Genomic DNA, 14,777 nt, shown 5'->3' on the forward strand with positions numbered 1-14,777 from the left:
GAAATTTTCAAATAATTGGAGGAATAAGGGGAAATGTCAGGGGAACGAGCAAATGAATAGCTCCATGTGAGCGGTATCCTTTTAATGAATATGTTACTATCGCTTTCCATTGTAAATGTTTCTTGAATTATTGATTATTGATGGTTAATGTGTTGGCTTTGTTATGAAATTTCATGTTCGGAACCTTATTGAGATTTTAGCTCATTGAGCTTTGTGGAATTACCATGTGGTGTCATTTTCTGCTTTTGTTTTACTCTCACTGTGCAAATGTTGACCTGTAACAAAATTACATTTTTACCCCCGGTTACTTATTGAACTTCTAAAACATTACAATGATTTCACTGGCTCACGAGAGCAAAAATACGTACATCTGATTTCTGAACCATGACATCAATGAAATGAATTTTTGTGAAAACTATTTAATTACTGATTTTACTGGTTACTCACTGGGCTTTTAGCTCACCCCAAAAATGTTTTATTTCCCCCCCCACAGGGCTCAAGGCGAAGGAAGGGCTTGTTGTGCTTATTCACGTGACTGGATGGCTTATATCGTGTACAGTTTAAGTTTGGATCTATTTTATGTACGAGTTGGTCTTGTATAAATATTTGAAATTGATATGGATGTAAGTATACATTCCACGATTGGAATCAGTTTCCGCTGCATTTGTGACATGTAATTATTGGAGACTTGGATGTATGTTTGTGGACCATGTGATGTACATTTGAGATTTATATTGTAATTCATTTGAGGAGTGTAGTGATCGACTGAGTCCCGGCGAGAGTTGGGCAGGTGGCCCGCCGAACCCTCTGGTTCGCCTTAGGGGGAGGTGGGGTCGTCACAGATGGAGTGTCAATAAAAGAAAATGATAACCAAGATCGTGAAATGGCAAGCTTGCGGATTAGCTCCTGAGAGATTCTGTATCCTCTTAATGAACGTGTTTTAGTCCTTTTCTGGCTTTACATAAAACTATTGTTGTTATTCTGTACATGTGCTACTCGAGTTGAATTATGGTACTTGCTTTACTTGCTTGCTTGCTTTCTTGGCCTCACTGAGCGTCCGTTCATCCCTTTTAGTTTGTTATTCCTTAACAGGAATTTGAAGTAAAGAATTGAAGGTACTAGACTAACCAGCTTTTGTGTAGAGCTAGTGTAATTTCCTGAACGATTTTTGGACATTTGAAAGTGTAAATTTCTTTTGTATTTGAAATATTGTGGTTGTAATAGTTTACGCTATTGCCTAAGGATTGTGGCTGTTGTTATTCAAGTACTTTCTTGGTTTTAAGAAATTGTTGGGTTTGAAAATCTTGATTCAATTCAAGTGAGTGCGTGAGTTCTGATAAGAGTTGGGCAGGCGATTCACTAAACTTTTGGGTTCGTCCTAGGGGGAGGTGGGGCCATCACAGAAAAAGAAAGTAAGAGGAAAAAAAAAAGAGAATAAGACAAAGAAAAATGAGGGGAAGAACGCAAATAAAAATTTGGCCATTGAGGAAAAAATTGAGAGGAAGCAAAATTTGTTAGTAAAAGCCAAAGATATGAAGATAAGCTTTGTTTCTAGCTAGCAACTACTTGTACTTTTGTGCAAGGATGTGTAGTTTTCTACTAACAATTTTAACCCATCTTTGCCTAGTGTTATTATTTCTCTCTTGCAAGAATTTAAAGATGTCTTTTTTTTTTTATGAAGTACCTAGTAGATTGCCACCAATTCAAGCGATAGAGCATCAAATAAATCTTATTCTTGGAGCACTTTTACCCAATTGGTTAACCTATAGAATTAATTCGAATGAGACAAAGGAGCTTCAAATGCAAGTAGATGAATTCTTGAGTAAAGATTGGGCAAGGGATATTTTAAATTCGTGTGCATTCCAGTCATTCTCATGCCAAAGAAAAATGATTTATAGAGGATGTGCACCAACTATAAAGTTGTCCATGCCATAATGGTAAAATATCTTCACTCTATACCTAAACTTGATGACATGCTTCATGACCTATATGATGCTGTATTTTTTTTACTAAAATTGATTTGAAAAGTGGTAATCATCAAAATTAGGATTAAAGAAGGGAATGAATGAAAAACTACATTCAAAACTAAGTATGGTTTGTATGAGTGGTTAGTTATGCCATTTGGTTTGACTAATGCATCTAATTATTCATGAGACTAAAAAATCATGTTTTGCATCCATTTCTAGAAAAGTTTATTATGGTTTACTTTGATGATATTCTAGTATATAGCAAGAATCTTGATAAACATGTTGAACACTTAAGAGCTGTACTTGAAATGCTTCGCAAGGAAAGACTTTACGTTAAGCTTAAGAAGTGCAATTTTTGTACTAATCAGCTTGTGTTTTTTTACCTTTGTTGTTAATTCTCAGGGAATACATGTTGATGAAGGTAAGGTTAAGACGATACAAGATTGGCCAACTCTTAAGACTGTTAGTGAAGTAAGGATTTTTTATTGCCTAACAAACTTCTATTGGTGATTTGTAAAGGATTTTAGTACTAGCATTGCCCCATCGCCTATCGTTATCAAGACGATTGAGAAGTTTCTTTGGGGAGAAACTCAAGAGAAAGGTTTTTGTTTGCGAAAACACAGACTCACACATGTATCTTTATTATCTTTGCCTGATTTTAATCAAAATTTTAAGATCAAATGTGATATTTTAGGAATTAGTTTTGGTGCTGTGTTGATACAGGGAGCTAAGTTGGTTGCCTACTTTAGTGAGAAACCAAGTGGGGCTGTTTTGAAATACTCAACATACGACAGCAAATTGTTTGCTCTGGTTAACGCATTAAAGATCTGGCAACATTACATGAGATCTAAGGAATTTGTCTTTCATATCCATCATAAGTCTCTCAAGTATCTCAAGGCACAACATAAGTTAAGCAAGAAGCATGTGCGTTGGATTGCATCTATAGAATCTTTCCCTTATGTCTTCAATTATAAGACTGGTAGGAAAAATATAGTAGTCAATGTATTATCACATAGGTATGCTTTACTTACTACTCTTGATGCTAAACTACGAGGGTTTGAATTGATCAAGGAATTATATGCTAATGATGTTTACTTTGGTAAGTTATATAGTGTTATTCTTGGTTTTGATGATCACAAAAGTTTGTTTATACAGACCAAGAAAGTGAACACTTTGATCAGGTCTGTTGGAACAAAGAAAGCATATGTTCGTTTATCTCCTGACTACGTTGCTTTGGATGTGGCAAACAAGATTGGAATAATATGAATGAATTTAGTCATTGTTTTGTTTTCGATCAAAGATATTGTCTTTTAAGTATGTCTAGTTTGTCATTCTTGGTACTTTGAAATATTTGTCTAACCTTCCTCAAATACAAGTGTTTTTTGTCTATCCAAGAATCAGGTTCAAATATGTCATGAAATGTAAATCAACCAAAATGAGAAGCAAAAACAGGACAATCAGGTCGGACGGCCGAAAGGAAACTGTCGGACGTCCGAAAAGATAAAGAACATCAGGAAGGAAGCACCGTCGGACGCTCACATGGAAGCATCGGACGTCCGGAAGGATCGGACGCTTGCCATCGGACGCTAATCAACCGCATCGGACGTCCGAAAAATTCCAAGATAACTTGCTAGCTCTCGGCCCAAGGTCGGACGCTGTGCTGTCGGACGACAAAGAACTTATCGGACGTCCGAACCTCAACTTGGCTATCATCGGACGATTGGTTCGGACGATGATTCGATCGTCGGACGTCCGACAGCCCCAACGGCTAGTTGACTCTTCAGCTGCCTTCTATCCGTTGGAAGCATTGATGAACCCCATTTCTGGATCCCTTTAAAATAAAACTGGTCTGAACGAAATAGGGACTTTTGCTCACTTTGTTTACAAGTTCTCAAGAGATATTTTAGCTAGAAAATAGTCTCCAAAGCAGATTTGTATTAAAGTGGTGTGAATTTCTGTTGAGCATTTCTTTTGTGGTTGAAAGGATCTTTAGTGTAGCTTTGTTGAGGGTTTTCTGAGTGATTGTAAAACTTTCTAGCTTGACTAAGTAAGGCTTAGGGCAAGGAGGAAGAGCTCCCTCCATTGTACATCTAGTTGATCTTCGTTCATCAAAGAGAAGTTGCTCTTCCTAGTGTTTGGTCTTCAAGTTTGGGTAAAGCTTGGTAGACACTTGGTTTGTTTCTCTATTTTATATTTCTGTTTAATAAAATCTTCATTGCTTATCTATACTTGCTTCTCTGATTAATATTGCTATTGTCTTCTAATCTACTTGGTTGATCATTACTAAAAAGGAAGGTAAATTTTCATTAAAGAAAAAGTGCATAAACTTGGTTAAGATTTTAATCAACCAATTCACCCCCCCTCTTGGTTGTCTGTGGGACTTACAATTGGTATCAGAGCTTGGTCTGCTTGAGATTAAGCTCTAACGGCTTGGAGTAAAGATGACAACCAGTCATGCTATGTTTGTTGAGGGGCAATCTGTTACTAGGCCTCCCATGTTCAGTGGCTCTAACTATGTTAGCTGGAAAGAACGAATGATTATCTTTTTGCAATCTATCGATATTGAACTATGGTTTATTGTGAGTGAAGGACCGCATGAAGCTAACTTTCTTGATGCAGATACAGGGTTGCTTCGGCCAAAAACAAGAGTTGAAATGAATGCTCAAGATAGGACTAACCTCACATTGAATGCCAAGGCCATGAATGTTATTTATAGTGCCCTAGATTCAAATGAATCAATCAGAGTAAAAGGCTGCAAATCGGCTAAAGAAATGTGGGATAAACTAAGAGAAATCCATGAGGGTGGTGACAATGTGAAAGAACAGAAAAAGGCCATCTTGGTCACGAAATATGAATCATTTAAAATTGAACCTCTTGAGGATATTGACAAAATGTATTGCAGGTTCACTGACTTGATCAAAGATCTCGAGGCGTTGGGCAAAGAGTACACCTTGGGAGAGAAGAACAGGAAAATTCTCAATGCCTTGGGCAAAGAATGGGAAAATAAAGTGACAGCAATAGAGGAGGCCAAGGATTTAAGTTCTGTGCCTATTGAATCTATCATTAACTCACTAACCACTTATGAGTTGAAACTGAAATCTAAAGTGCAGGAGGAAGAGGATGATAGAGCAAAGAGAAACATTGCTCTAAAGACTACTCAAGGTGAAGATGATTCTGCTCATCTGGATGATGAAGACTCGGATGGTGATGATAATGATCTTGCTCTCATCACCAGAGGCTTCAAAAGAATCCTGAATAAAAGAAAGTTTAGAAGGGGAGGACCTAGCAATCAATTCCAGAATCAGCCATCTATCGCAAAGTATAAAGGTAAACAAGATTTCAACAAGAAACAGTTGGACAAATGCTTCGAATGTGGACAGATTGGACATTATGCAAACGAATGCCCCATGAAGAAGATGAAAGATGGAAAAGCTGATCGAAAGCCAAGATTCAACAATTTTCAGATTACTTGGAATGAATGCAACTCCGAAGGGGAAGTTGAAGAAGAAGAAGAATCTGCTCAAATGGCCTTCATGGCTATTGGAAATAATGAGGTAACCTCCACACACTCTCAATCTGAAAGTGATAATGATGAAGATGATGATCTTGAATCTTTTGTTGAAAAACTGCATAATGCCTTGAAGGAATCCTATGATAAAAACAAGCAGTTAAAACAGAAAATGGCTTTTCTCATTCAAGAAAATGCAAGTCTTTTTCAACAAAATAAACAACTAAAGACCGACAATGAAAGTCTAGTAAGAGCTGGATGTAATGTTCAAGATGAGCTTGATAGAAAGACAAATATTTGTGAAATGCTGAAGGAAAGACATGGTGATTTGAAAAAAAGGATGGACAGCTTGGATGAGAATTTGAAAGCAAGAAAGCAGGAGTTTAACAAAAGGAACATGTTATCTACACATCCTACTACTTTTCAAAGAACATTTGCACACAACAAAATTGCACATGGTTTCACAACATATAGAAGAGGTGAATTAAGATATGTCAAACCAGTACATGTTAAGGACTCTTCCATTATGTGTGTTTTTTGTTGTCAAAGAGGGCATTTGAAAAGTAATTGCTATGTGAAAAGAAATCTGAACAAAGGGATGAAGTGCATGTGGTTAGTTAGATACAATACTAACTATTATGGACCCAAAAATTAAAAAGGGTACCAAACACGTTATCTTTTCAGGATAAAGGATCAAACAAGTCAAAATGGTTTATTGATAGCGGCTGCTCAAGGCACATGACCGGTGATCCTTCCTTGTTCATAAAGCTGAAATCAAAATCAAGTGGAAAGGTAACATTTGGTGATGATGTGAAAGCTAAGACAATTGGAATAGGTGATGTTGGTAAGGATGGTGAAACTTTTGTTCATAATGTGCTCTTGGTTGATAACTTAGGTTATAACTTGCTTAGTGTTAGTCAACTGTGTGATAAAGACTTGTATGTGTTATTTAAAAAGCATGAATGCATTGTACTTGATTCCAAATATAATGTTGTGTTCAAAGGTAAGAGGTTTAATGACATATATATTGTGATTCTTGATAAAGTTGATTCTTCTAGCTTAAAATGTCTTAAAGCTTCAAATGAAGATTCTTGGTTGTGGCATAGAAGACTTTGTCATTTTAACATGGATTTACTAAAGGAAATTTCGAAAAAGGAGTTGGTTAGAGGCTTGCCAAAAATTAGTTTTGATAAGGACAAAATATGTGATGCATGTCAATTTGGGAAGCAAACTAAAATTTCTTTTAAACCAAAAATGTGTGTATCTACTTCAAAACCTTTCGAACTCTTGCATCTTGATTTATTTGGTCCCACTCAAATCACTAGCTTGGGAGGTAAAAAATATTGTTTTGTAATTGTTGATGATTATTCCAGATACACTTGGGTGATATTTCTTGCTCATAAAGATGATGCCTTCAAGAATTTTACTTCAATGTTTGCTAAAGTGCAAAATCTGCTTGGGTTAAAAATTGTTAGGATTAGAAGTGATAATGGGACGGAATTCAAGTATTGTGGTTTTCCAGAATTTTGTGATCATAATGGTATAACACATGAGTTTTCTATTGCAAGGACTCCACAGCAAAATGGTGTTGTAGAAAGGAAAAACAGGACTCTCCAAGAGGCTGCTAGAACTATGTTGAATGAATGTAGGTTGCCTAAATATCTTTGGGCGGAAGCGGTAAACACTGCATGTTATGTGATGAATAGAATACTCTTGAGACCTATTTTAAAGAAAACTCCTTATGAGCTGATTTTTGATAAGAAACCTACGGTTGGTTATTTCAAAGTATTTGGTTGTCTGTGTGATCATATTTGGTTGTAAATGTTTTATTTTGAATCTAAAGGAACATCTTGGTAAGTTTGACAAAAAATCTGATGAAGGAATATTTTTGGGGTATTGTGAGAATAAAAGAGGATATAGAGTTTTTAATAGAAGGACACTTGTGATTGAAGAAGCTATACATATAACATTTGATGAAGCCAATGATGATAATTCCAAAAGTTTGTGTGAGGATGATGATGTAGGTGTTCGAGAAGGAATGGAAAAGCTATCAATTGGAAATGAAGGAAGTTCTGAACCAGCAGCAACTGAAATGGAAAATGAAGTTCATAATGATCAAGAAGAGGAAGATGAAGACAAAAATGATGATCCACTCAATGATCTTCCCAAGGCTTGGAAATTCAACCAAAATCATCCAAAAGAGCTTATAATTGGTGATCCATCCGAGAAGGTAAACACTCGTTCCTCATCTAGAAAATTGATTGATAATTTTGCTTTAGTTTCTCTTTTTGAACCCAAAAATATCAATGATGCTTTAAAGGATGAAAATTGGATTTTGGCTATGCAAGAGGAACTTAATCAATTTGAGAGAAATGAAGTTTGGACACTTGTTGATAGACCTCAAAATCAACCTATCATTGGCACAAAGTGGATTTTTAGAAATAAGTTGGATGATAAAGGTGTTGTTGTAAGAAATAAAGCCAGATTAGTTGCTAAAGGATATGCACAAGAAGAAGGAATAGATTTTGATGAAACATTTGCTCCCGTAGCAAGATTAGAATCTATTAGAATGCTTCTTGCTTTTGCTTGCTTCAAAGGTTTCAAATTGTTTCAAATGGATGTTAAAAGTGCCTTTTTAAATGGTTTTATTGATCAAGAAGTGTATGTGGATCAACCCCCAGGTTTTGAAAATACAAAATTTCCAAGTCATGTGTTTAAACTTTCTAAAACTTTATATGGTTTAAAACAGGCTCCAAGAGCTTGGTATGAAAGATTAAGTGGGTTCTTGATTGAAAAAGGTTTCAAAAGAGGTATTGTGGACACCACACTTTTTACTAAGCATGTGTTGAATGACCTTCTCATTGTGCAAATATATGTTGATGATATTATCTTTGGTGCTACTAATGAGTATCTATGTAAGGAGTTTTCCACCACTATGCAAAATGAATTTGAAATGAGTATGATGGGAGAATTAAATTTCTTCCTTGGACTTCAAATACATCAAACTCTTGAGGGAATCTTTATCAATCAAGCAAAGTATACCAAGGAATTACTGAAAAGGTTTGGCATGGAGGACTCAAAGCAAGTTGGAACTCCAATGTGCACTTCTACAAAGCTTGACAAAGATGAAGAAGGTAATCATGTGGATGAAAAGCATTATAGAGGTATGATCGGAAGGTTACTCTATTTAACTGCAAGTAGACCTGATATTATGTTTGCAGTTTGCTTGTGTGCTAGATTTCAATCGTGTCCAAAAGAATCACATTTGAATGCTGTAAAAAGAATTTTTAGGTATTTGAAAGGTACATTAGACTATGGTCTTTGGTATGCTAAATCCAGTGAGTTTGCACTATATGGTTATTCGGATGCTGATTTTGGAGGGTGTCGTGTAGATAGAAAGAGTACTAGTGGATCTTGTCACTTTCTTGGAAATTCTTTAGTCTCTTGGTTTAGCAAGAAACAAAATGCAATCTCATTGTCTACAACCGAAGCAGAATATATTGCCGCTAGTGCATGTTGTGCTCAACTTTTATGGATGAAGCATACCCTGAATGACTATGGATTGTTGTATGACTGCATGCCTGTATTCTGTGATAATACTAGTGCTATAAATTTGACCAAAAATCCTATTCAGCATTCTAGGACAAAGCATATTGAAATAAAGCACCACTTTATTCGTGATCTTGTTCAAAAAGGTGAAATTTGTGTAAATTATGTTAGTTCTAAAGATCAATTTGCTGATATTTTTACAAAAGCTTTGCCATTAGATCAATTCACTCATCTAAAATCAAAATTAGGAATGTTCGAAAAGTCATCATAAATTTTTCATTGCCTTCGGACGTCCGAAAGAGGATGAACGGACGTCCGATGATGTTCTTCAGCCATTTTCCAGATTGCACCTGTTCGGACGCAGCTGTCGGACGCACAACTTCGTTCGGCCGTCCGACAGTGCAACGGCTCATTTTTTAAAATAACTTTCTTCCTTATTTGCTTCAGTCTCTTCCTATTCTATCTCCTCTCGGACGAAAACCCTCTCTTCTCTCACTCTCAAATTCGTACCATTCTGTAGCTACCATTCCCAAATTGACTCAACCAAAACATTTCCCCATCGTTTGCGTTTCATTTCTCATGATCATTTCACCAAACTGAGTAACACTTCGCAAATCCCCAAATTTTCCTCACAACCCTACTCTTGCATAACCGCTCTGTCAAATCTCGTTCAAGGTGTTTTTGTCCCAAAATTTCTGTGCGATTCACTTCCCTACTGTTGTGTGCATCATTTGCATCCTCCATTCCACACATTTAGAACAATGGTGAATCTAAGGGGAGGAAAAGTTACTGCCGGACGCAAGCATCCACTCAGGGATGAGGATGAGAATCTTCCTACTGTCAAACGGACATCCAAACGCTTCAAAAGGGGAGCTATCAAGGGTCAAATGTCACGACCTACTCCACAACCCACTTCTCAACCAGAATCTGGACAGGGGACCTCTTCTCAACCGCCTCCTAAATCAGTCCCTCTCCCTCCATTCTTTGATGATGCTGCGAAAGACAAATACGCCTGGATATCTCAGAAGGGTGTCATCCCTCAAAGAACTGTAAACCCCTCTGAATTTCGTTCCATAGGTTTAGAATCCATTCTAAGTCTATTTGATTTCCAGAAATGGTCGCATCTCATTTCCATGCCCAATGTCTACTATCCTGATATGCTGCATCAATTTTTTGCTAACCTTAGGAAAGGAACTGACCAAACTGAGATCATGTCTAGGGTAAATGGGGTAGACCTAATCTTTGATTCTGATACTGTGAATTCCATTTTAAAGACTACCATTGAACGTTTGTGCAAAGATAAGGTTGCTAATTTCTTTTCTTATGAAGAGCTTCCTACTGCTGCAAATCATTTTGATGGGACAAAAATGTTAACTTATTTCAAAAGAAGTTTTTCTTCACCTGCTGATGCTAAGTTGAATGATTTGGCTCCTGTGAATTTGATTGCCTTTTCTATCATTTCAAACTTGCTTGTGCCCACTGATGGCCATAGAACTGATGCAAACAAAATGGAGCTGTATCTTTTTTACTGTTTTCGAGAAAAAATTCGGATTGATTTTGGCTTTGTCATGTGCAAGTTTTTACTTCGCTATGCTACTGACTCTCGAAGAAAACTATCCTATGGGAAGTTTCTTCAAAAGATTTTTGAATTTTACAAAGTTCCAATTCTAGGTGTTTGTCCCAAAGAAGCATCTTCTTATGCTTTTACCAGAGCATATTTTGAAAGGAAAAATCTTATTTTTAAAGATAATCTGTGGGCATATAAGGGGGCATCATCTAGTGAACAAAGATCTAAGACTGTACATGATTCTTCACCCATTTCACTCACTCCCATTCACCCTAGAAAGTCTACCACTAAAGCATCTTCCTCTTCCAGTAATGAGGTAATTGAGCTTCTTCATGAACTCAAACAGCATGTTCTTCTTCTAGAACATGGCCTAATGCTCACCATGTCTTCTGAGCAACAAGCTGCCTTTCTTGATAAAAAGAACCTTCTTTTTCCTCCACCTGTGGTTGAGGAAGTCTCACATGACAAAGAACCTCGAACCACTGATCCAGGTTCATCAGTTCCAGATCCGAATCCATCAACTCCTGTGACTCCTCATGGCCCTTCCACATCAGACAAAGGCAAGGCACCAATTGAAGAAGCTACTGAAGATGATGAAGAAACTGATGAGGAAGACCTCTCTCAATATCAGCTCTCTCGGAGGACTCCTGGATCCACTTAGTTCATCATTTAGGACATTTGCATTCTGTTTGTCTCTTTTATGTGTTTGTGGTATTCAACAATGAATATTTATTGTAATGGATATTTTAAGTTTCTTTTGGTATGATCTGGTGGATGTTTAAGTACTGTTTTGATGAATGTCTAAATATTTTGATGAATGATTGTCTATTCTGCTTGTGTGAATGTAATGAATTTGTAGATTGTATGATTGTCTATTGAATATGATTGTCTATTTTAAGTACTGTTTTGATGGATGTGTTGGATGGTGTCACCAGGATGTTGATTTGTGAACTTGTGTAAATTTGTGACTGTGTGGATGACAAAAAGGGATGTTGATGTTGATGTGATTGGTTGCCCCTTTGTGATGACAAAAAGGGGGAGATGGTATAATGATTGGATTGAGTGATGATTGGTGATTGATGAATGATTGGATTGAGTGATGATTGGTGATTGATGATTAGTGATGTTAGGATATGTTGGATTGATTGTTTAAATTTGGATTGGCTGATATGCTTAATTGTTTAATGTTTAATTGTTTAACTCGGATGGGCAGCCAAGTGAGGGGGAGGTTTTCAAAATTTTTAAATTTTAGGATTCACTAAGACAGGGGGAGTTTTCATTTCAATCATCAATTTCATTTCAAACTTTTGTTTTGTCATCATCAAAAAGGGGGAGAATGTTATTCTTGGTTTTGATGATCACAAAAGTTTGTTTATACAGACCAAGAAAGTGAACACTTTGATCAGGTCTGTTGGAACAAAGAAAGCATATGTTCGTTTATCTCCTGACTACGTTGCTTTGGATGTGGCAAACAAGATTGGAATAATATGAATGAATTTAGTCATTGTTTTGTTTTCGATCAAAGATATTGTCTTTTAAGTATGTCTAGTTTGTCATTCTTGGTACTTTGAAATATTTGTCTAACCTTCCTCAAATACAAGTGTTTTTTGTCTATCCAAGAATCAGGTTCAAATATGTCATGAAATGTAAATCAACCAAAATGAGAAGCAAAAACAGGACAATCAGGTCGGACGGCCGAAAGGAAACTGTCGGACGTCCGAAAAGATAAAGAACATCAGGAAGGAAGCACCGTCGGACGCTCACATGGAAGCATCGGACGTCCGGAAGGATCGGACGCTTGCCATCGGACGCTAATCAACCGCATCGGACGTCCGAAAAATTCCAAGATAACTTGCTAGCTCTCGGCCCAAGGTCGGACGCTGTGCTGTCGGATGACAAAGAACTTATCGGACGTCCGAACCTCAACTTGGCTATCATCGGACGATTGGTTCGGACGATGATTCGATCGTCGGACGTCCGACAGCCCCAACGGCTAGTTGACTCTTCAGCTGCCTTCTATCCGTTGGAAGCATTGATGAATCCCATTTCTGGATCCCTTTAAAATAAAACTGGTCTGAACGAAATAGGGACTTTTGCTCACTTTGTTTACAAGTTCTCAAGAGATATTTTAGCTAGAAAATAGTCTTCAAAGCAGATTTGTATTAAAGTGGTGTGAATTTCTGTTGAGCATTTCTTTTGTGGTTGAAAGGATCTTTAGTGTAGCTTTGTTGAGGGTTTTCTGAGTGATTGTAAAACTTCCTAACTTGACTAAGTAAGGCTTAGGGCAAGGAGGAAGAGCTCCCTCCATTGTACATCTAGTTGATCTTCGTTCATCAAAGAGAAGTTGCTCTTCCTAGTGTTTGGTTTTCAAGTTTGGGTAAAGCTTGGTAGACACTTGGTTTGTTTCTCTATTTTATATTTCTGTTTAATAAAATCTTCATTGCTTATCTATACTTGCTTCTCTGATTAATATTGCTATTGTCTTCTAATCTACTTGGTTGATCATTACTAAAAAGGAAGGTAAATTTTCATTAAAGAAAAAGTGCATAAACTTGGTTAAGATTTTAATCAACCAATTCACCCCCCCCTCTTGGTTGTCTGTGGGACTTACATATAGTTCAAGTAAAAGAGCTGCTCAAAGTAAGTTTTTCTTCTCTAATGGTTATTTATACTACTTAGATAAGTTTTGCATTCCTAGTGGATCCATTCATGATTTGCTTATTAGAGAATCACATTGTGGAGGTTTAATGGGTTATATCAGTATGGCATGAAATGCTTGCTATTTGCTTGCTATTTCGTAGGAACATTTTTATTGGCCATGCATGAAATGTAATATGGAAAAATTGGTGGAGCGATGTGTTACATGTAGGAAAGCTAAGTCCAAGGTGCAACAGTATGATTTTTTACACTCTTAGCCATCCTTAATGCACCCTAGGCTGATCTTTCCATAGGTTTCATTTTTAGATTACCTAGATCAAAGAGAGATAATGATTTTATCTATGTGGTTATCAATCATTTTTCTTTGATGGCACATTTTATTACATATCACAAAATTGATAATGCATTTCATGTAACTGATTTGTTTGTTAAAGAAATCATTAGATTGCATGGTACGCCTAGAACCATTGTGTCTGACAAGAAAATTAAGTTTTGTAAGGATCGAAGACAACCTAAGAGAGGGTGAATTAAGTAGTTTAAAATTTTGGCCAAGTTGTGAGTCACTTTTTGAGTGCTTGCTCTCTTTTTCTAAAAGACCACACAATGAAGCAATTGATGAGAAAGCACAAGTGCTTGTGACTAGAAGAGATGAGCAATTTATATATCAAGATAGTAAGTAAAAGAGATAGAGTATCAAACCAAGTACCAAACTCCTCTTGAGTTTGAATATCACTTTATAGAGTAAGCTTCCTCAAGCTGATCAACTTACAACCAATCTTTTGTGTACAAAGCAAGGATCACTTCCATCTTGCCCCAAACTATACTTGGTCAAGCAAGGAAGTTTTACTATCACTCGGATAACCCTCACAAATCTACACTATTGAAGTAATTGAATCACAATAGAAAAACTTATCAAAAATTACACAACTAAGAGTACAAATCTTCTTTGAAGAGTATTTTCACACTAAAATCACTATAGATCTCATGTAGTCTCAATGTGTAAAGTTGCTTTGAAGTGGTTGACTTTGTTCTATTTATATGGGACCAAAAAATTCTTCAATTAATGCTTCCAACAGATAGAAGGCAGCTCAAGAGTTAACTAGTTATTGGTAGTGTCGGACGTCTGGTAGACCAACTTCTTGCATCCGAACGTAGGCAGTGAGGTCATGAAATTTTCTTGAATTATTTCGGACGTCCAGTACCTTCAATGTATGCGTTCGAAGGTAGGAGGTGAAATTGAAAATTCTTCTTCAATTCTTTTCGGACGACCGGTGCCTCCAAGGCTTTGCGTCCGAAGTATCGCAACGCTTGTCGGACATCCGGTGCTCTAATGATGTGCGTCCGATCGAGGTCAGTGAGCTTAGAGGGAATGACTCAATATCTTCGGGCGTTTGAAAGTGAAGTTCTTTATGCGTCCGAAGTTGTGCAAAGATTGTCGGACGTCCGATCCAGTTTTCTTGTGCGTCCGACAGCAACTTCAGCATCCTTTGTGCTTAATTTTTGAACCTGTTTTGCTCCATTTCTGAAA

This window comes from Coffea arabica, chromosome 10c, assembly GCF_036785885.1.
Source record: "Coffea arabica cultivar ET-39 chromosome 10c, Coffea Arabica ET-39 HiFi, whole genome shotgun sequence".
NCBI lineage: Eukaryota > Viridiplantae > Streptophyta > Magnoliopsida > Gentianales > Rubiaceae > Coffea > Coffea arabica.